At 43.7% G+C, this 22,498-nt stretch overlaps 1 protein-coding gene across 1 annotated transcript in view; it reads left to right on the top strand.

Moving 5' to 3' along the window:
* Window positions 1-22,498, top strand: part of LOC106608239 (neurexin-3b) — a 607,554-nt gene that overhangs the window by 339,187 nt on the left and 245,869 nt on the right.

Here is a 22,498-nt window from a genome sequence, read left to right as displayed (position 1 = left end):
ATTTTCCAAATTACTATGCGTTTCTTGTAGAAAAATTATGTCACTTCCCTTTCCCCTAATTAACTCATACACTATGGCTCTTTTTTAACGTCTCTTGCCCCATTTACGTTTAAAGAAGAAATCTTAAAACTGCTCATGGATGAAAAAAAAATACAGAGGAATACCCAGAAACCACATCTCTTTACATACTTAAAGCTGCGATTGAACTCTTTCATTTTCTTTAGAATTTTCATCACTTATCACTCTCGTGACCACTTTCTTGAGTCTAGCAATTTCAGGGCTTGTCAAACTTCCCCCTGTTATTTTTGACATCAGAAACTTTGCTGATTCAATAAACAATTCACTTTCAGGGAAAAAATCTGTTACATTATAATCCTGCATATATTTCTTCCCTTTTGTCAACTTCAGAAATTGACGTACCTTCTCAATCCCATACCTCCCTTCCACCCCATTTATCTCACTATTTTGTTGTGACGCGTCAGATGACTCACTCTCGCTATCCTCCCCAGAAGAAAACTCCATCTCTACAACCTGTTTATCTTCAAATGAATTATTAATCTCTACCTTCCTCTTGGAATTAGACCCTTCACCACCCCTTACATTCTTCCTCTTACTTCTCGGTACTTTGAAAACAGCTGCTTCCTTTTCCATTATTTCAATCTCCTCTTGACCTCCAATTTCATTTTCCAGCACCACCTCAGCGACGGCAGTCGCAATCTCACCGACTGTTTCCCCTCCCTCTTTGTTCTGATCTACCACAATTGCCCCCGTATCCACAATGCCTTCCTCTCCTACTTTTCCTACCACATCTGCCCACCTTCTCCCTTCCCCTGCACCCTTAGCATGTTCATCCCTTCGCGGTGGTGCGTTAGCTGCACCGGCACTAGAGCTGCTACCGGGCTCTGCGTGCTCATTCTCGGGACAATTACGCACCAAATGCCCCTCTCTTCCACAGCCAAAGCATTTCATTGATTCAGTAGAAGCGTAGAAGACATAATCAAATCCATCAATCTTAAAACTGAATGCTAAATTCAGTTCATCAGTGTCCTTTTTTAAAATCATATGCACTTGTCTCCTATGAGACACGACATGTTTCAGCAACGGAGATTTGCATCCAAAAAGAACCTTCTTTATTGTTGATACAATTTGACCATGACGAGATAACTCTCGCTCCAACACTTCATCTCTAACAAATGGTGGCACGTTAGAAAGTATAACTTTCTTTGCCGGATTCATAAGCGGAAATACCGGTGTCTGTGTCTCCCGCAACACAACACCACTCTCAACTATCGTATTCACCTTTTCAATGGAATCTAAGAATATCACTACAGCGCTATTCATCCTTGAGGCTGATTTGATACTATCACACCCAATGATAGCACCCACTGCCAAGCTACATTCTTCCACTGAAACCCCGGCCGCAGCAGGAATCTTTACTCCATGTCGCCGACTAAGTTTTTCAAACTCCAAACTTCCGCGAGTGGCCATTGCAACCAGCCCCACCCGCTGGTTGTGCCCTCGCGAAAACCAACCTCAACGATCCCACCACCCCTATACGTGCTTAGTGATATTTAGACAAGATACCCTTAAAACAACTAAACTAATCAACACACATATATATATATATATATACACACACCAAAACCCAATAGAGTGAAGATAATTCCAGTCGCTCTCACAATCACTCCTGCTTCACGACTCACTCCCAGCATGCACTCCAACGAGAGAGAGAGAGAGAGAGAGAGAGAGAGAGAGAGAGAGAGAGAGAGAGAGAGAGAGAGAGAGAGAGAGAGAGAGAGAGACAGCGAGACACAGCAAAGTAATTGTCTATTGTTCTCTAAATGAGCTGAAGCTGGCTGGCCGGCGGGCGGGCGATGTGTGTGGGATGAGAGGCAGGTGTGAGCGATTACCGGTTTATCTGCCGTCTACTTGCTATTTTCTCTTATTTGGTGAAAACAAAGTGAAATGGCTGTTTGAATGGGCACATTGTGGTACTTGAACACACACAATAGGGCAGCCCACTTGTTAGAGGGACAATGGAGATTTTGAATTGTCATCACAAGTGGGCATGCATAGCAGTTACTCTATATAGGTGTTTTGTTGTTGTTTTCAATAGTTGAACCACTGGCTTGGTCGTTTGACTGTCATTTTCAAGAGGTGAACCGATGGCAATTGTTTGTGACTGATTTGCAGTCCTGTAGTTGATTTGATTGTTATTTGGAGATGCAGTTGGCAGCCATCTTGACTTATCCTAGGGCAAGTGGTCCTGACAGCAACTGTACCGCTTTGTTGTCATTTTTTCAAATGGGGTGAACCAATGGCCTTTGTCTGATTATTTTCCTGTCTTGTATCAGGGAATTTTCTAAGGTTGTTTGAGGTGATCGGTGACCATCTTGAATTTTCTGGAGCATAAAGGCGTTTTGCAACAAAGAGGGCGTGCCCATTTTGACTTGACCAGACCACAGTATCAGTGGATGTGCTTAGTATAGTGCTATGCAAAAGGGTTTTCTCCGTATGGATGCCCTATAAGCAATCATATCTTTCTTTCACCTGCGCTGCTCGGTGTGAATTACACCGCAACGGCCTGCTGATTCCTCCGACGAGTCACAATCCATATTACACATAGTGCCAGCAAATCGTTCAGCACAGCCATCAGGACAACGCTGGAATAGTGGCAGTGTGGTACATTGTAGTAGGTACATAGTAGATTTCACACACACACACACACACACACACACACACACACACACACACACACACACACACACACACACACACACACACACACATACATCACAACACGACGTGCCCACCTGTGTGTGTGTGTGTGTGTGTGTGTGTGTGTGTGTGTGTGTGTGTGTGTGTGTGTGTGTGTGTGTGTGTGTGTGTGTGTGTGTGTGTGTTGTAGGGGGTGTTCACAGCAGCCACCAGACAGGAAGTCAGGATGATTGACTGCTTCCTCAGTTCCTGGCCTTTCTCAATTAGATTTGCTCAACTCATGCATCCTCTCTCCATCTCCCCTCCTTTTGAAAAAGGTTAAAGGTAATCCAGGAGAGGCGGCGTGGAGAAGGAACGTGGACATAAATGTGCTTGTATGAAATTAAACTCTCCTCTCCACTCATGCATCATCAGGCAAATAATGTTTACATTAAATAAATGGCTAAAAGTGATGACACACATTCAACAAGTTGTGCAAGACATTTTCTAGATAAAAGGATAAGTAGCATTTTGTTTTAAAAATGTTTGCATGCTTTTCTCCTTCGAGAAAACAAAAACTGTTTCCAAGGGGGTGTGGCATCATCACATCAGACATCATCACATCGGACAACATCACCTCAGACATCATCACCTCAGACATCATCACATCACACATCATAACATCAGACATCATCAAATCATACATTTTTATTTGTCAAATGCTAGGTGTAGACAGTTAAATGCTGTGGTAGCAGAATTACAAGATTATGTTATATTTATGCATCAAATGGTTGTTTTATAAAATAGAGTATGGTTCCTAGAACTCTCTCTCTCCCTTTCTGAGTTAACTGAGATAAGTCATTTGAAGCTTGGGATGGCAACTGATTAAGTGATGGCTTGGTGATAAAACACTTTACAGCCACATTCCATTCTATGATTAGTGGTGCATGTGAGACATACTGTATGTCTCCGGTTTGACTGAGCCTGCATTCATAGATAAGATGTGGTGTGTGTGTGACTCGAGATAGAGAGAGCCTGAAGGAATAGAACAAACATCTCATTGTTTGTTCTCATCCTTGCATCTGGGAAACTTAGCCTGGAAGAGTAAAATAACACCCCCCGTGCAGATAAACGACAGGATGAACCCAGAGTGGTTTATGGTGCCCCAATCTGCATGGGAGGGGTGGAGCCAGCCATGACTAAGCATTTAGAGGTTTTCTATATAAAGACCCTGTATACTATGTATAATTTTAAGCACTCTGCAACACACACTTCGGAGTGTGGGTTCGATGGTTTAATTTTTGCAATAATTAATTGATATTGAATAAAGATGATTGTTTGAAGAAATAACAAACGCTCTCTCACTTGATTAGAATATTCCACCACTTTTCTTCCCAACAATGCAGAGAGAACAAAATATAAATAATATACAAATAATAACACAAGGAAAAAATTCACAATGAGTAACGATTACAGGGTACCAGTACCGAGTCGATGCAGGAGTATATTTATTTCACCTTTAGTTAACTAGGCAAGTCAGTTAAGAGCAAATTCTTATTTACAATGACGGCCTACCCTGGCCAAACCCTAACCCAGACGACGCTGGGCCAATGGTGCCCCGCCCTATGGGACTCCCAATCAGAGCCGGTTGTGATACAGCCTGGAATCAAACCAGGGTCTGTAGTGACACCTCTCACACTGAGATGCAGTGCCTTAGACCACTGCACCACTTGGGAGCAATCGTTGATATGTACATATAGATGGGATAAAGTAACTACGCAACAGGATAGATAATAAACATTAACAGCAGTGTATGTGATGAGTCAAAAGAGTTAGTGCAAAAAGGGTCAATGCAGATAGTTAACCTCTCTAGGCTAGGCGGGACGAATTCGTCCCACCTACGTAACAGCCACTGCTATCCTGTGGCGCGATTTTCAAAACCTTAAAAATCCTATTACTTCAATTTCTCAAACATATGACTATTTTACAGCCATTTAAAGATAAGACTCTCGTTAATCTAACCACACTGTCCGATTTCAAAAAGGCTTTACAACGAAAGCAAAACATTAGATTATGTCAGCAGAGTACCAAGCCAGAAATAATCAGACACCCATTTTTCAAGCCAGCATATAATGTCACCAAAACCCAGAAGACAGCTAAATGCAGCACTCACCTTTGATGATCTTCATCAGATGACAACCCTAGGACATTATGTTATACAATACATGCATGTTTTGTTCAATCAAGTTCATATTTATATCAAAAACCAGCTTTTACATTAGCATGTGACGTTCAGAACTAGCATACCCCCGCAAACTTCCGGGGAATTCGCTAACATTTTACTAAATTACTCACGATAAACGTTCACAAAAAGCATAACAATTATTTTAAGAATTATAGATACAGACCTCCTCTATGCACTCGATATGTCCGATTTTAAAATAGCTTTTTGGTGAAAGCACATTTTGCAATATTCTAAGTACATAGCCCAGGCATCACGGGCTCGCTATTTAGACACCCGGCAAGTTTAGCACTCACCATAATCATATTTACTATTATAAAAGTTTGATTACCTTTTGTTGTCTTCGTCAGAATGCACACCCAGGACTGCTACTTCAATAACAAATGTTGGTTTGGTCCAAAATAATCCATCGTTATATCCGAATAGCGGCGTTTTGTTCGTGCGTTCCAGACACTATCCGAAATAGTAAAGAAGTGTGGCGCGCATGGCGCAATTCGTGACAATAAAATTCTAAATATTCCATTACCGTACTTTCGAAGCATGTCAACCGCTGTTTAAAATCAATTTTTACGACATTTTTCTCGTAGAAAAGCGATAATATTCCGACAGGGAATCTCCTTTTCGACAAACAGAGGAAAAAAAATCCCTAAAGGCGGGGGCGGTCGGGTCACGCGCATAAGCCCAGTGTCCCTTGATCGGCCACTTGAGAAAGGCGATAATGTGTTTCAGCCTGGGGCTGGAATGACGACATTCTGTTTTTTCCCGGGCTCTGAGCGCCTATGGACGACGTGGGAAGTGTCACGTTAGAGCAGAGATCCTTAGTAAATGATAGAGATGGAAAAGAAGTTCAAGAAATGGTCAGACAGGCCACTTCCTGTAAAGGAATCTCTCAGGTTTTGACCTGCCATTTGAGTTCTGTTATACTCACAGACACCATTCAAACAGTTTTAGAAAATGTAGGGTGTTTTCTATCCATATGTAATAAGTATATGCATATTCTAGTTACTGGGTAGGAGTGGTAACCAGATTAAATCGGGTATGTTTTTTATCCAGCCGTGTCAATACTGCCCCCTAGCCCTAACAGGTTAACCTATTCCTACCTGGACTAACTATTTAGTAGTCTTATGGCTTAGGGGTAGAAGCTGTTCAGGGTCCTGTTGGTTCCAGACTTGGTGCACCGGTACCGCTTTCCTTGCGATAGCATAGAGAACCATCTGTGACTTGGGTGGCTTGAGTCCTAGACAATTTTTAGGGCCTTCCTCTGACACTGCCTGATATAGAGGTCCTTGATGGCAGGGAGCTTGACCCCAGTGATGTACTGGGCCGTACACACTACCCTCTGTTGTGACTTGCGGTCAGATGCCAAGCCGCTGCCATACCAGGTGATGCAGCCAGTCAAGATGCTCTCAATGGTGCAACTCTATAACTTTTTGAGGATCTGATCGCCCATGACAAATCTTTTCAGCCTCCTGAGGGAGAAGATGTGGAGTCATGTCTTCTTCATGACTGTGTTGGTGTGTGTGGACAATGATTATTCCTTAGTGATGTGGATACAGAGGAAATTGAAGCTCTTGACCTGCTCCGCTCCAGCCCAGTCGATGTGAATGGGGGTGTGCTCGGCCCTCCGTTTCCATCAAATGTCACACAGGCTGTACAGCCAACTGTATTGTGAGGAATGACAAGTCTGTCCTTGTACTGTTTGTGTCTTTTGATGTTGCTAGATATCAACATCCTGATTTATGGCTGAATTACCACCATGCCTGGTTAGCATTGTTTGGCTAGCCCTTCGGCTCTTTAGAAGGATGGAAAACAATATCGACAGTGAATGTCTGCCTGTGTTTTAATGAATTATACATTACAGACAATGTACTGTATGTATCTTCTATAATGATGTAACCCATCATCAGTTAGTGTACGGTTCATTACACGCACATTACACGCACATTTTCAGCTGCAGATTGGTAAAGCGGCATCTAGGATTTGCTTCTGTAGAAATCTATTGGTCTCTATTGTTGATTATTCAGGTCATAGCTAGAACCACTTCACACACCGGCAGCAATCCTGCATGTTTTGGTCTAAATGTAAATTTCGTCACGGGTGATTTTATACACTTCTGGAAAAAGGAGGCGTTCCATGACGCCGACGTAATGTCTGTGCTCACTTGGGTGTGGTCACTGACTAGTTAAAATTTTACATGAAAAACCATTCTCTCATTTAGAAGGCTAAGATCACATGTCATCATCTCACAAATAGTTTCATATTTAATCATATACGTTCCACAACATTTAGATGTAAATCAGGTAACTGGGAAGTATACACATTCAGAGATACAGTTGTGTTGTTCTGCTGTGGTAGTTACATTACAAATTAGTAATGAATTCAACATGATTGTTCTTTAAGTACGCACTGGCAATTTCAGCTGTTTGGAATACAGACATATTGTTACATTAATCAACCTTTTGAGATTACCGAACTGCAAAGTATTTCTCTGTGGTAACAAAGGGATTCTCAACTTTCATTTTGGCAGAGTGGGGAAAAGAGTTTTGGTATTTACGACCGTCATAAACCTTTGGTGGGAGAGAGAGAGAGACACAGTTGCCCTAGAGCACACAAAAAAACTATACATACCTTGGCCTAAACATCAGCGCCACAGGTAACTTCCACAAAGCTGTGAACGATCTGAGAGACAAGGCTAGAAGGGCATTCTATGCCATCAAAAGGAACATAAAATTCAACATACCAATTAGGATCTGGCTAAAAATACTTGAATCAGTTATAGAACCCATTGCCCTTTATGGTTGTGAGGTCTGGGGTCCGCTCACCAACCAAGAATTCACAAAATTGGACAAACACAAATTGAGACTCTGCATGCAGAATTCTGCAAAAATATCCTCCGTGTACAACGTAGAACACCAAATAATGCATGCAGAGAAGAATTAGGCCGATACCCGCTAATTTTCGAAATCCAGAAAAGAGCCATTAAATTCTACAACCACCTAAAAGGAAGCGATTCCCAAACCTTCCATAACAAAACAATCACCTACAGAGAGATGAACCTGGAGAAGAGCCCCCTAAGCAAGCTGGTCCTGGGGCTCTGTTCACAAACAAACAGACCCCACAGAGCCCCAGGACAGCATCACAATCAGACCCAACCAAATCATGAGAAAACAAAAAGGTAATTACTTGACACATTGGAAAGAATGTATAAAAACAACTGAGCAAACTAGAATGCTATTTGGCCCTAAATAGAGAGTACACAGTGGCAGAATACCTGACCACTGTGACTGCCTCAAACTTAAAGAAAGCTTTGACTATGTACAGACTCAGTGAGCATAGCCTTGCTATTGAGAAAGGCCGCCGTAGGCAGACATGGCTTTCAAAAGAAGACAAGCTATGTGCACACTGCCCACAAAATGAGGTGTAAACTGAGCTGCACTTCCTAACCTCCTGCTCAATGTATGACCATATTAGAGACACATATTTCCCTCAGATTACACAGATCCACAAAGAATTCGAAAACAAACCCCAATTTTGACAAACTCCCATATCTACTGGGTGAGATACCACAGTGTGCCATCACCGCAGCAAGATTTGTGACCTGTTGCCACAAGAAAAGGTCAACCAGTGAACAACAAACACCATTGTAAATACAACCCATATTTATGCTTATTTATTTTCCATTTTTTCCATTAACCATTTGTACATCGTTACAACACTGTATATATACATAATATGACATTTGTAATGTCTTTATTCTATTGAAACTTTTGTTTGTTAAATGTTTACTGTTAATTTGTATTGTTTATTTCACTTTTGTATATTATCTACCTCACTTGCTTGGCAATGTTAACATATGTTTCCCATGCCAATAAAGCCCCTTGAATTGAATTGAATTGAATTAAATTGAATTGAGAGAGAGAGGCGGCAATGATCCTCACCCAAAAGGGGCACGTCGTGAAAACTATAACTCAGTAAAATCTTTGAAATTGTTTGCATGTTGCATTTATATTTTTGTTCAGCATAGTAAGGACTCTAGGATGTGTCTGATTACCGTACTAGCCAATGATTCATGCATTTCAAAACCCTATAACGTAGAGCATTGGTGTTTATTCACAGGGGCCTAATAATTACAGCACCATGTAGAACAGGTACTTGGCCTTTGGAGGCCACTTGTTTTCAAAGGTAACACTCAGGGTCATGTGGAGTACTTTGCCTGTATAGAATTGGAGATATGCCAACTCTGGAGGCAGTTTATTCCCTATGCCCATGTGTGGATTGCAAAGCAAAGGATGGATGAATCAATTCACACCCGCCACTTTTCAAAGTAATATCTCCAGGCAAGTCAGCTAGAGAGAGTTCTCCCTTTGTGCTTAGTGCCTACACCTGCACTCTGATGGCAGGCAGGCCCCTGCCATGGATTGTAAAGCTATGTAGCTCACATGTACTGTTCAGAGTGAGTAATGCCAGGTTTGGGAGTTGGACTAGGTACAGTAGGTTCCCCAGCAACATCATTTTTATTCAGCCACAATACGACATCAGAGGTGAGATGGGATGGTCGAATGGGCCTGCAAGTTCACCGCTGGACTCCAGTGTAAAATGAGAGGTCTGGTGTTGCCCCTCGTTGCTCCAAACCTCTGTACCTTGCAGCAGTGCAGTTCAGTTTTCTCAGTGTGACTGTGACTAGTCTCAGCTAGCCCAGTGTTTTCTGTCCACACAGGTTCTTCTCAGTATACAGTAGGGAAGCTAATGTTAAATGTGCGTTTGAGTGTGGTAGCTCTATATTGTTCTGCAGTAGTTCTGACATGGCACCAATCGTGCCCTCCGTCTATCTACCTGGTCCACCAAGGTTATTGGTTCTTATTATTATACAGTGGAGGGTGTAAGGCCTCATTCATACAGTCTGGTTTGTCTGTATGTAGTTCTGTACTGCTCTACAACACTTCGCTCTGTGTTTAATGTGAGCATGGCTCAGCTTGCTGATAGGGCCCTGCGTTTACCAGCTCAGCCTGCTGATAGGGCCCTGCGTTTATCGGCTCAGCTTGCTGACAGGGCCATGCGTTTATCGGCTCAGCTTGCTAATAGGGCCCTGCGTTTATCGGCTCAGCTTGCTAATAGGGCCCTGCGTTTATCGGCTCAGCTTGCTGACAGGGCCATGCGTTTATCGGCTCAGCTTGCTGATAGGGCCATGCGTTTATCGGCTCAGCTTGCTGATAGGGCCATGCGTTTATCGGCTCAGCTTGCTGATGGTGCCCTGCGTTTATTGGCTCAGCTTGCTGATAGGGCCATGCGTTTATCGGCTCAGCTTGCTGACAGGGCCATGCGTTTATTGGCTCAGCTTGCTGATAGGGCCATGCGTTTATCGGCTCAGCTTGCTGATAGGACCATGCGTTTATCGGCTCAGCCTGCTGATAGGGCCCTGCGTTTATCGGCTCAACTTGCTGATAGGGCCCTGCATTTATCGTCTCAGCTTGCTGATAGGGCCATGCGTTTATCGGCTCAGCTCGCTGATGGGACCCTGCATTTATCGGCTCAGCTTGCTGATGGGGCCATGCGTTTATCGGCTCAGCTTGCTGACAGGGCCATGCGTTTATCGGCTCAGCTTGCTGATAGGGCCATGCGTTTATCGGCTCAGCTTGCTAATAGGGCCATGCGTTTATCGGCTCAGCTTGCTGATAGGGCCATGCGTTTATCAGCTCAGCTTGTTAATAGGGCCATGCGTTTACCGGCTCAGCTTGCTGACAGGGCCATGCGTTTATCGGCTCAGCTTGCTGATAGGGCCCTGCGTTTATTGGCTCAGCTTGCTGACAGGGCCATGCGTTTATCGGCTCAGCTTGCTAATAGGGCCCTGCGTTTATTGGCTCAGCTTGCTGACAGGGCCATGCGTTTATCGGCTCAGCTTGCTAATAGGGCCATGCGTTTATCGGCTCAGCTTGCTGACAGGGCCATGCGTTTATTGGCTCAGCTTGCTGATAGGGCCATGCGTTTATCGGCTCAGCTTGCTGATAGGGCCATGCGTTTATCGGCTCAGCTTGCTGATAGGGCCCTGCGTTTATCGGCTCAGCTTGCTGATAGTGCCCTGCGTTTATTGGCTCAGCTTGCTGATAGGGCCATGCGTTTATTGGCTCATCTTGCTGATAGAGCCGATAAACGCATGGCCCTATGTAGGTTATTGGTTTCTTTTCATTATATGGTTGATTATCTCTGTCAAACGGATGGCCTTGTTTCAATTGCCCTCTGTCAGTTTGAAAACAGGCAGTTCTACGTGTTAGTGTCGGCAGATTAAAAGTGTTTGTGGAATTCATGTTGCATTTTTATGTTTGAAGGGCCGGGTAGCAAACCATCAATAGCATTGGAAACAAACATGATTCATCAAGTCTCGGTCAAGCTTTAGTCAACACAATATGCTACACAATATTTAGTTCCATCCCTTTGGAGATGTGTGATGTTATGTATGGCTAACTGATCTACCAAGTCGTAAGTCAGGGCTCCAGTGGTTTCATGACTTCTCTAGGTGAGGGAGGATAGTTTGACAGTCTGTTCCCCAGTCTGTGTCTGTGTGACATTACAGAGTGTGATGGCTGTGTTGGAAGTGAAACGTTGAATGGCTCAGAGCCCAGGAACTGAGGATTAACAGTAGCACTGGTAAAGTGTGAAGTGTGGATAGGTTGATAAAACAACAACGCTATTGAATACACACACACGTACACACACACACACACACACACACACACACACACACACACACACACACACACACACACACACACACACACACACACACACACACACCTCTGGTTATTGAGTCTTGAAGCTGACTTTAAAGAAGAAGGATTTAAATGATGTTTACTGTATTGCTGTAGATATTGTTGTTGTTGTGGGATATGAACATCTCTCATTCCTCTCCTGTGTCTTAGTTCTCCAACTCCAGATGCCCCAGAATGTTATTCTACTTCTTTCTCTCCCTTCTTCTAAATCTCTCTTTAAAAGCAGCCACTTCAAACAAGGATACGTTTTGTTCCATTTGTATGCGGAGGTTTTGAAATTGAAATATCACACTGTTGTTTTTCTCACAATGGCCCAGTGGAAAAGGAGGGAACTGAATTAACCTTTATCAAAGTGAACTAGATTGTATTTCCTCTCCTCCTCATATTTATTCCAATTCAACTCTCTTCACTATCAGAAACAATAGTGTACTATGTTTAACATCTCAATTTTGATGTTAATGTCACTCAGTCACAATCAGAGACAATTGTGGCAGTAGGATATATATCCCCTATTAAAGGTGAATTTCAAAAGGTCTCTCTTGATAAAAACATCTGCCCCCACTACTGTGAGTCACACAGAGCTTTAGCTTAGCTTCCTGAACTCGTTAGGAACTCACCTTTCATCACATATTAATCTTGTCTGTCTATGACAAACCAAAAGTGTTTTTTGTTTAAAATATTAAAAATATATATTTTAGATGAATGGCTATAAATCAGTATCTGAATGCGATGTAGTGATGAAACCACTCTCCTGCTGTGCTATGATGTAAAGATTCCAAGCATATGCTTTGTCAGTGATTGTGATTCTGGATCAGGGTCAGGGTTCAGCCAGGAGTTGGACAGTCAGAAGAGCGAATTAAATGATAGGTGGGACATCCCAGCTTCAACTGGTTTCATATTTCACATGCTATGTCACACAAGATCAAAAAAAGATATGCCGTCCACAGAACCACGCAGGTCCCCTAAACAGGGGACTTTACATCTAAGAGGTTAGGAGACCTATGCTATGAGTGCTGATTGAAAATATGCTCATGTTCTGGAACACTAAACATACAAATATTAATTTTACAGTTGTATGGAAGGTGAAATCTTATAGTTAGTCATGTTATAATTTGATTATACTATATTTAGAAAGCATCTAAGTAATGCCAAGCCTTATTCATACAGTTTTGTTGAATAGGAAATACGTCATATACAATATTTCATTTTTTTATCATATTTGTGCTGTGTACTTGAACTTGTGTCCTCAAAAGTGAGTACACCTCAGCAATTCATAACTATTTTTACCAGAAAGGGGAGATTTTAACCGTTCTTGGAGTATGCAGCGTTAATAGGTATTGTTTATGGCCCTCTCATGATCAATAATTACCTTCAGGGGTTACGTGGATTACATTTTAGATCACATGAAGTTACATTAAAATGTGTCTTAAATAAAAGCATCTAGCTTTCAATCACAATTTACTCAAAGTACATTGGACGGAATGTGCCTCCCTTCATAGAAATACCTTTTATGAATAAAATAACATAGCTTTCAATCATCATTCACTCACTGACTGCAAACTCCAGGCAATAACCTTCCTGCCACACAGACAGGACTGTAAGTCCCTCTGCGCCCTCCTCTCTCTCTCTTACATTTAAGACCCGCAGGTGGCATTCACAGTCTTGCATGTACTGGTTTCACATATTGTACAGTACTACACACACACACACACACACACACACACACACACACACACACACACACACACACACACACACACACACACACACACACACACACACACACACACACACACAGAGCTAGAGGTACTTCAGCTCTCACCTCAGTGAAATCAAAACTCTAATTAACTGATTCTGAAGAGTGTTAATTACCAACTCACCACGAGGCCTGTCTAAAGTAAGACACTAATTGGATAAGTCACCACGATGCCCGTCTAAAGTAAGACACTAATTGGATAAGTCACCACGAGGCCTATCTAAAGTAAGATACCTATTGGATAAGTCACTATGAGGCCTGTCTAAAGTAAGATGCCTTTTTGGATAAGTCACCATGGGGCCTGTCTAAAGTAAGATGCCTATTGGATAAGTCACCACGAGGCCTGTATAAAGTACAATGCCTATTTGATAAGTCACCATGAGGCAAGTCTAAAGTAAGATGCCTATTGGATAAGTCACCATGAGGCCATCTAAAGTAGATACTTACTGGATATATTGAATAAATCACCACGAGGCCTGTCTAAAGTAAGATGTATATATATTGAATAAGTCACCATGAGGCCCGTCTAAATACGAGATCGAGTTCTGAAGATCTGGTGATTCGTTGCGCTAGTAGCAGGATGCATAGACTAGGGATGGGCATTTGAAAAAATGTCACTATTCTAATAATATCAAGGAATGTTTTGGTATATTCGGATAGTGGAAGGTCATGTGTTTTTGTGAAACTTTTTCTAAACAGCACTTGTTGCAACAGGGAGGGGGGAAGGGCAGGGGTCAGTTTTGGGAGACGGAAGGGAGGGAGGGAGGGAGAGAAGGTAGCCAAACTCAAACTAGTATGTCAAACTTTTTTCTGCCATAGGATATCCAAAGATGGTGGATAAATGAAGATGTCCCACTTGGGCCGGTTATCATAAAGTGTTTGACACAGTTCTGGTCTGCTTAAGGGGTGGCTGTCCAATAGGACTAATGCATTAGCAGTTGGGTCTGGTTGGCTTAGTTCATTGACTGTATATGTACCAGAAAAAAGAAGCGAGTGAGATGTCTCTGGGTTACAGTATATATCATACCATCTGGTGGTGCCTGTCTTGACTGCATCAAATTGATGTAAAGAAGCTAGCTTTGCTAGCCAGCAAAGTTAGCCAACTAGCAAGCTAGGCTAATTGAGGATTTTTTGCCTCGCTCTCCATCTTTGTCTACAGCAACAACTCCATTCAGATTCAACAACAGCCTGTTGGTTGCTCATTGTAGTCTACTCCTTCTTATTAAGGAAACTTCGTTTCATAATTTGAATTCCATTTTGCATTGAAATATCCCACATCACCTGCTAGGCTGTATTTGTATTTATTAAGGGTCCACATTAGCTACTCTTCCTTGTGTCCAGCAAATTAAGTCAGTTTATGCAATTTAAAAATACAATACATTCACAGATTTCACAACACACTGTGTGCCCTCAGGCCCCTTCTCCACCTCTACCACATGTTTACAGTACAAAATACATGTGTACGTGTGGGTATAGTGCGTATGTTTGTGTTGCTTCGCAGTCCCCACTGTTCCATTAGGTGTATTTGTATCTGTTTTTTTATCTAATAGTAATTCTACTGCTTGCGTCAGTTACTTAATGTGGAATAGAAAACAGAAAATTAAACAAAACACATTTGGCCTTCTCCTTACTCGAATACCTGTATCCCATTATAAACACCCCAACAGTAAAACCCACCCCCAACCTCTCACACAGACATTCCAACAGAGACATTAGTGATATTAATCTGGCGCACACAGAAAACACATGAATCACAGTTTCTTTCATTACACAGAAAGGACACCCCTGCCCGATTCCCGGTTCAACCCGTGCCAACCAGCTGTTAGTGGCCAGGGCTCCATGAAGAACCCTCCACTGGAGGTCCCCTGACCTCTTTGGTACTGGGGGTTTGTAGAGCCCCCTCCATCTAAAACCCACCATACTCTCTGCCCTACATACCCCCTGCCACTGATGTGCCCTCACTCCTGTTAGGCTCCTAATGTTCCTCACCTTAACATAGAGGTTGTAGAGGGCTTTACCTCCCACCCCTTCAAACTCCCCCAGGCTCGGAGTGTTAAAATCTAACAAGTCCTCCAGACCCCCTTGCCAGTCTCCAGTCTCTGCCATCACCTGCAGTGGCGGAAACATTGGTGGCCCCTCTCCCTTTGGCCGCTCAAACCTCCCCCTTACCAGCTCAGACAGTGCCTCCTGGACCTCCTCCGGGAATCTCTCCAGCAGCCTAAGAGACGTTATTCCTGTTTGTTGTGCCAAGACTTCCGGGCTTTTCCACCCCTCCTCTCCCAGCAGTCTCAGGTCACCCAGCCTTTGTAAACCCCCTGCCATCAGTTGCCTCTGCAGGGTGGCCGACTGAACCGATCTCAAAGGGATGGCTGGGTTGTGGAAGATAGGCTCCTCCCACACCACAGCCAAGGCTCCACACCCCCTTCTCATGTGGGCCTTAGCAGCTGTCAGACCCTCAGCATTGCAGAGTAAAAATCTGAGAGACCTGCTGTACTCAGCCTCTCCAGCTTCATGAGGAACAGCTGCTGGTCCAACCCTAATCCGCCAGCTCTTCTCAGCAGCGCGCATGCTGAGTCCCTCCAGCCAACATCAGTATGGAACAGCAGTCTCTGCACCGCCTTTAGCCAGAAGGCAGCCATCCTGCTCTCCATTTCCACGAGGCCCTGTCCTTCTTCGTGGACGGTCATGTACAACACTGCCGCCCTCAGCCAGTGATGGCCTGACCAGAAGAAGTCCACCAGCTTGCGTTGCAGGTCTGCGAGCAGGGGTTGAGGGGGTTGAGGCCAGCCAGTTTATGCCACAGGGAAGATGCCACCAGCTTGTTAATTATCCGCACCCTCCCACTATATGACACTTGGGACAGGAGCCACCTCCACCTGGCCAGTCTTGACACCACTGCCTGTGACAGCCCCTCCCAGTTCTTCCTGACCCACTTCTCCGAGCCCAGGTACACCCCCAACACTTTAAGCCCTTCACAACCTCACTGCAAACCCCCTGGAAGCAGAGGAGGAGCCCTATCCCCCCATGCCCCACATAACAGAGCTTTGCTCTTGCCCCAGTTTACCTTAGCTGATGAAGCTCCCTCGTACACCTTCAGACTGGTCTCTAGTGCCTGCATATCTTGACCATCCCTGACCATCACAGAAACATAATCTGCATATGCTGACACTGCTATTCCTGTCACCACATCCATGCCTGTCCAGCACACTCCCTGCAGTCTCCTGCGTAGCAGTCCTAAAAAAGGCTCAATGGCTAGTGTATATAACTGCCCAGATAGAGGGCATCCTTGTCAACATTTTCGTATGCAAACTGTCACCCAGACTGGCCTACTGAGCCCCCCTCCCACCTTAACCATACATGACTCCCCAGTATACAACAGCTTCACACATGTCAAAAAACTCTTCCCAAACCCAAACACAGACATCACATTAAACAGATACTCATGGTCCACTCTATCAAAAGCCTTCTCTTGATCGAAAGAGACCAGTCCAAAGTTCACATTAGAACCTCTCGACAAGTCCAACATGTCCCTAATTAAGAACAAGTTGTCCGTGATTGAGCGTCCCAGTACTCATTATGTTTGGTCCTTATGTACTATCGAGTCCAAATGGGACTTCAGTCTGTTAGAGAGGACCTTGGCAAATCTATTGTGGTCCGCACAGAGTAATGCCACAGGCCTCCAGTTCTTAAGTTCACACAAGTCCCCTTTTTTGGGCAGGAGAGTCAGAGCCGCCCAACGGCAGCTCATCGGCAACTCTCCTACCCCGATGCATTCACGCAACACGCAAAAGAAGTCCTGTCCAATTATTCCCCAGAATTTGTTATAAAACTCCACTGGGAGTCCATCAACCCCCGGTGCATGACCGGGGGACATCTGGGTTACGGCCTCTGCCAGTTCATGGGACAACAGAGGAATGTCAATTTCATCCCTCTGTGCCAGAGAGAGCTTAGGGAGCCCTGCGAACAAGACCTGAGCACACATAGGATGACACACTTCTGCCCTATACAATTCAGTATAAAACTCCACAGTCCGCTCCCGCATCTCACCCACCACAGAGGTCACCCGCCCATCAGACAGCCGTAGACAATGCATACCCTTGGCTTCACTGCTCTGTCTTTCCAAACCAAAGAAGAAGGAGCTGGGAGCATCCATCTCCTTGAGCATGGAGAACCTAGCTCTTACAAGTGCTCCCTTTGCTTTAACCTGGAAAAAACTGCCCAGGTCCCTACGTAATTCAGCTAAATTAGCCTGGAGACCTACATTGCCTTGCCCCACCATCTCTACCTCCATCTCGCTAATACAATGCTCTAGTTCCCCCAATACTCTCCTAGCCTCTGAGGATGAGAGAGCTGTGTACTGTTGACAGAAAAGCCAAATTTGGACTTTCCCCACATCCCACCATTGACTCAGAGACTCATATCCTCTCTTCGCTGCCCCCACCTTTCCCAAAAGGTCTGGAAACCTGAGCAAAAAGTGGCATCTTGTAAGAGCTTTACATTGAACTTCCAATAAGATGCCTGCCGGGGCCCTGGTGAAATAGACAGCCGAGCCATGGTTATGTGATGATCCGAAAACCCCACCGGGAGAATGGTAGTGCCCAACAGCCTATTGCTCCGATTCCAAGACATGTAAAACCGATCAAGTCGGCTGCACTCACCCTAGCCCCAAAAACCTTCACCCATTTATACTGTCTTGTGTTTGGATGTTTAGTTCTCCAAACATCCACAAGGTCGAACTGATTAATGATGTCCCTTAACACTCCCACTGACACTGAATGAGGCTCTTCCTCATTTCTATTAAAAAAATAACTCCTCATCCTCTTCCTCAGACTCACTTTCCTCCTCATCTCTATCTCCCACCCTGACCACCTGCCTTTCCTCTCTGGTCAGGGCATCCCCCACAGCAACAGGCAAAGTTTCCATGGTGCCTTTGACCACACCCTTTTTCCTTTTCCGCTTGACACCCTCCTCCTCCTCCTCCCTAGTCTCTTACACTTCCCCACTATACTCTCCTCATCCACTAGCATAACCTGACTAGACCCAGCATCATCTACACCACCCTCCATAGCATGACTAGGCCCAGCATCATCTACACCTCCCTCCATAGCATAACTAGGCCCAGCCTCAGCTACCCCATCATCTCTAGCCTGACTAGACCCAGCTTCCGCTACCCCACCATATCTAGCCTGACTAGACCCAGCATCCGCTACCCCACCTTTTCTAGCCTGACTAGGCCCAGCCTTAGCTACCCCACCATCTCTAGCCTGACTAGGCCCAGCCTCATCTACACCACCATCCCTGGCATGACTAGGCCCAGCCTCTGCTGTCTGCATCTCATTACCCCCTGCACTTTGACCTCGATTTGCCCCACTGGTGCTTGTACCCTCACCTTGTCTACGGCCTTTATGCGGGCACGCAAAGCTCTTATGCCCCAAATCCCCACACTCAAAACACCGTAGACTATCTGTGCTGGCAAATCCTGCATAGAGCCCCTCCCCATGCCTCACTTTAAAATGTACATTTAGCTGTTGCTCATTGTTGTCCAGAAACATAAACACTTGCCTCCAGAACGAAACAACATGCTTAATGGCATCTGCCTGAAAACCTGCCGACAGTACACGAAAACCACTAGCAAACTTACCAAAATGACTCAGCTCTTTCCTGATTTGATCATACGTAATAAACGGAGGCAAATTTGCAACAACCACTCTTGTCGAAGGGGTAGAGAGAGTTGAAACTGGCACCAACATATCCCTTACAAATATTCCGCTAGCAATTAGCCTACCAACCAAATTTGCTCTTTTCATGAACACAACCACAGCTTTGTTCATTCTAGAAGCAGAATGTATAAATTCAGCTCCTATCTGTTCACCGACCGCGAGCTGAACCTCCTCCAACTTAACTCCATTCTCAGGAACACACCTGAATCCATGCCGTATCGACAGCGTCTCCTCCGCGCTAGGCTGAGAAGCCATCGCGCACACCACACCTTCCAAACCCCAGGAAACTTATTCTGTCCTCTTCCACCCTAACTTTGAAAAAACTGTGGATACCGCTAAAACAAATATTGCATTAACCAAGAAAGTTAGTTAGGACAGAGCCCTCGACACCAAACACTCAAACTCCCAAAAACTCCCAGCATGCACTGTGAGAGAGAGAGAGACAGAGAGACAGAGAGACAGAGAGAGATATCCTTCACACTGATACCTGGACTGTCTGCAACACCAATCTGTTAACCTGTTAGGGCTAGGGGGCAGTATTTGCACGGCTGGATAAAAAAATTTACCCGATTTAATCTGGTTACTAATCCTACCCAGTAACTAGAATATGCATATACTTATTATATATGGATAGAAAACACCCTAAAGTTTCTAAAACTGTTTGAATGGTGTCTGTGAGTATAACAGAACTCATTTGGCAGGCAAAATGAAGTGGATACCTGATGTGTTGAATTACCTTTAAGCCTATGCCATTGAAACACACAGGGGTTGATTAATGTTTTGGCACTTCCTATTGCTTCCACTAGATGTCACCAGCCTTTACAAAGTGTTTTGAGTCTTTTACTGTGAGATCTGACCGAACAAGAGCCATGGAACGGTGATGGCCGATTAGACTCTGGCGCGCGAGTTCATGTTGGGTACCCTCGTTCCAATACGTTATAAAAGAGAATGCATTCGTATTACCTTTAAACCTATGCCATTGAAAAACACAGGGGCTGAGGAATATTTTGGCACTTCCTATTGCTTCCACTAGATGTCACCAGCCTTTACAAAGTGTTTTGAGTCTTCTGGAGGGAGATCTGACCGAACAAGAGCCATGGAACGATGATGGCCCATTAGACACCTGGCGCGCGAGTTCATGTTGGGTACCCTCGTTCCAATACGTTATAAAAGAGTATGCATTCGTCCACCTTGAATATTATTCATGTTCTGGTTAAAAAAGGCCCTAATGATTTATGCTATACAACGTTTGACATGTTTGAACGAACGTAAATATATTTTTTCCCCTCGTTCATGAAGTGAAGTCCGGCGGGCTTAGATCATGTGCTAACAAGACGGAGATTTTTGGACATAAATGATGAGCTTTTTTGAACAAAACTACATTCGTTATGGACCTGTGATACCTGGAAGTGACATCTGATGAAGAGAATCAAAGGTAATGGATTATTTACATAGTATTTTCGATTTTAGATCTCCCCAACATGATGGCTAGTCTGTATCGCAACGCGTATTTTTCTGGGCGCAGTGCTCAGATTATTGCAAAGTGTGATTTCCCAGTAAGGTTATTTTTAAATCTGGCAAGTTGATTGCGTTCAAGAGATGTAAATCTATAATTCTTTAAATGACAATATAATATTTTACCAATGTTTTCTAATTTTAATTATTTAATTTGTGATGCTGACTTGACTGCCGGTTATTGGAGGGAAACGATTTCCTCAACATCAATGCCATAGTAAAACGCTGTTTTTGGATATAAATATGAACTTGATAGAACTAAAAATGCATGCATTGTCTAACATAATGTCCTAGGAGTGTCATCTGATGGAGATTGTAAAAGGTTAGTGCATCATTTTAGCTGGTTTTATGGTTTTGGTGACCCTGTCTTTGAATTGACAAAACATTACACACAACTCTTGTAAATGTACTGTCCTAACATACTCTAAATTTATGCTTTCGCCGTAAAACCTTTTTGAAATCGTAAAACGTGGTTAGATTAAGGAGATGTTTATCTTTCAAAGGGTGTAAAATAGTTGTATGTTTGAAAAATGTGAATTTTGACATTTATTTGGATTCAAATTTGCCGCTCTTGAAATGCACCTGCTGTTGATGGAGTGCACCACGGGTGGGACGCCTGCGTCCCACCTAGCCCATAGAGGTTAATTATTTATTTACTAACTAATTAATCATCACATAGACGTAAACACACACATCATAGGTTATTGATAGCATACATAATACAATGAAAACAGGCCCCTAGTGGACTAACAAAAGCTTGACCTTTTGGATACTTTTTATTTAACTAGGCAAGTCAGTTAAGAACAAATTCTTGTTTCTACCTTGTCAGCTCGGGGATTTGATCTTGCAACCTTTCAGTTATAAGTTCAACACTCTAACCACTAGGCTACTCTGCCAGGCATGTACGGAGAGGGAGAGACAAAGAGAGTCAACTTATCGTACATACATTTGGAAGCTACGCTCACGGGAATATGAATACTTTGCACATGAACGACTGCTCATTCGGAAAAGAAATGCAATGTATATATTTATGCATAGATGTCTTTGTCGTCTCCCTGTTGAACTCGATGGTTCTATGGGAAGTGGTTCGATGTAAGTCACTGGTTGTCCACCAGAGGTCACAATGTCCTTATTTGTAGGATTCCTTCTTTCTGGAGTGTTCGTCAGAATAGAGATGTACGACCCGGTGTTCAGAGGGATCTGTTCTTCCCTCTCGTCTTTGGTCAAATGCCCTAGACTACTTTACATACACAGCTGCAGACGGTGCATGCTTTGGGCTGGTTTACAAATTTTCTAACCATTTCAGTGTGTGGGGCACGGGCCTCATGTTCTCTGGTCTCAATGTTTGATTATTCAGGGTACATCTAGGACCACTTTAAACGCCAGCAGCAACCAGGCATGTTGTGGTCTAATGTAAATTTCGCTAGCGAGTCCTTTTAAGCACACTGGCCTTGGAGGGTGTTACGTCATGTTGACACGAACTCTGAGATCATTTGGGCATGGCTACTGACTGGGCACAAGTTTGCATGAAACACAATTCTCATTTAGAAGGCTAATATCAGATTTGTATCTTGACATTTTTTTTCTTCATATTTAATCATATAACATTTAGATGTAAATACGATATATACAGTATGAAAACTCTTAAAGTTACAATTTTTCCATTATAACGTCTTTCTGATCATTTTAATGACATCACTAAATAGACATTCATTTTCCATATTCCATCTCTCATCATTCCCAACGTTTGGATGTTGAAATATATTGTCCCAGTGTCCATTGTTTGATGTTGAAGTTTTTGGTG

The sequence above is a fragment of the Salmo salar genome, chromosome ssa06 (genome assembly GCF_905237065.1).
Source record: "Salmo salar chromosome ssa06, Ssal_v3.1, whole genome shotgun sequence".
In the NCBI taxonomy this organism is placed as follows: Eukaryota; Metazoa; Chordata; class Actinopteri; order Salmoniformes; family Salmonidae; genus Salmo; species Salmo salar.
Note: the sequence above shows the minus strand (reverse complement) of the source record. Positions and strands in the feature narration are given on the sequence as shown.